Below are 1,829 nucleotides of genomic sequence, written 5' to 3'. Positions count from 1 at the left end.
GTTACAAACTCTCGTGATATTTTGCAAATTCTTGTGAGATTTTGTTAGTAAAAGAGGACCCTGCATTTTTCAACAAGATAATGCCAGACCACATTCTGCAGAAATCACAACATCATGGCTACGTAGGAGAAGGATCCGGGTACTGAAATGGCCAGCCTGCAGTCCAGATCTTTCACCTATAGAGAACATTTGGCGCATCTTAAAGAGGAAGATGCAACAAAGAAGGCACAATACGATTGAACAGTTAGAGGCCTTTATTAGACATGAATGGGAGAACATTCCTATTTCTAAACTTGAGCTACTGCTCTCCTCTGTCCCCAGACGTCTGTTGAGTGTTGTTAGAAGAAGGGGGGATGCCACACAGAGGGAAAAATGGCCTTGTCCCAACTTTTTTGGAATTTGTTGACGCCATGAAATTTGGAAATAACATATTTTCCCTTTAAAATGATACATTCTCTCAGTTTAAACTTTTCATCTGCGATTTGTGTTCTATTCTGAATAAAATATTTGTTTTTGACACCTCCACATCATTGCATTCAGGTTTTTTTTTTTACAATTTGTTTAGTGTCCCAACTTTTTTGGAATCCGGTTTGTACTTTTATAGTACGTTAACTTCTTGCTCCAACCGCATTTAATTATTTTCAATAAATCAAAACAGGAAAACTAATTTGGGAAAACTTGACAAAATCCAGAGGATTTCTTCTTGTCTTCTACTTTGTAAGGGTCAGAAACAGATGAAACATAATTGTAATCAAAACCCTCACTGATGACTTGATGATAATTATGACTGAATAGTCCATGTCTCTCCTCTAGTTTCCTTGCTTTAGGTAGTAATTACTAAATGGAGTAAACAAATTAAGTAAACAAAAGGGAAAAAATCAAGAGGCATTTAGTGTGTTCAACTCAACCCTGTCTTTTGCTTCAATAATCACAGATTTTAATAATTGTATTTGGAATATCGCTGAGGATCAGACGCCTGCGTAAAGTTGAGGTTTTTCCAGAAGATCACTTTGTTTTTGACAAAGGTCGTCTCTGTAGATCGAGACTCTTGAAAAACAGCAAGACGGACCGTGGACTTTATTACACAAATGTAAATAATGCTAACAGTTTATCTGTTTGTAGCAGCGGTTCTTAAGGCTCGGTGCTTCTCAGAGTGATAATTCCCGGTCGGCTGTTATTTGTTTGCATAATTAGAGCTGCTCTGCACATGCAGCTCCATTAAATATACTTGAGCTGCAGTTATAACTTTGTAGATGGCCCATCTGCTGTAACATAAGGTTCACTTAAAATCTCTTGTCCTCCCTTGACACTTGGGATTTGCATGCTTATTGTACCCAGATGTGTTGAGCAGCGCTGCAAAATGAGATAGGTGCTTCTATGACTTTGTCTTGTAAAATGGCTTCATATCCTGTCAGTCTCATTTGTTTTAAAATTACAAATGCTACAGCGTGCTTCCTTATGGGTTTCCTGGGTAGTAGGAAGAGCAGATTCATGAGTTAGGCTCCCATTGATGAACACCTTAAACTGTGGTTAAAACATCCATTGTAGCCCATTGATGGTTTTTTCTCCCGGTTTTTTATGCTGTGCCAATTTGGTTCCACTTAAAGGAAAAGTCTGGTGATCATGAAGAAAAATATTATCTTTATTTTTTTACTGATTAACGCTAAATTCATTAAATCACTGCAAACGTATTAGTTTTAGATATAAATAATGATTATTCCTTGCTGTAACGATGCTCCTTACAGATGACTGATATAGTAAATAAATATAGTTAAAGCTACAGTGTGTAATTTTCAGCGACATCTGGTGGTCAGACTGCAGACTGCAGC

General features: G+C 37.2%; 1 protein-coding gene across 1 annotated transcript in view; it reads left to right on the top strand.

The window, feature by feature from the left end:
• The window catches only part of tmem132e (transmembrane protein 132E), a gene marked incomplete at its 5' end in the record, with an annotated part of 137,444 nt that overhangs the window by 26,362 nt on the left and 109,253 nt on the right, over window positions 1–1,829 (top strand). The gene's annotated exons all lie outside the window — the stretch shown is intronic.

This window comes from Cyprinodon variegatus, unplaced genomic scaffold (genome assembly GCF_000732505.1).
Source record: "Cyprinodon variegatus isolate N-32 unplaced genomic scaffold, C_variegatus-1.0 Scaffold250, whole genome shotgun sequence".
Taxonomy (NCBI): domain Eukaryota; kingdom Metazoa; phylum Chordata; class Actinopteri; order Cyprinodontiformes; family Cyprinodontidae; genus Cyprinodon; species Cyprinodon variegatus.
The sequence above is the reverse complement of the archived record's forward strand: the minus strand, read 5'-3'. Positions and strand labels throughout refer to the sequence as shown.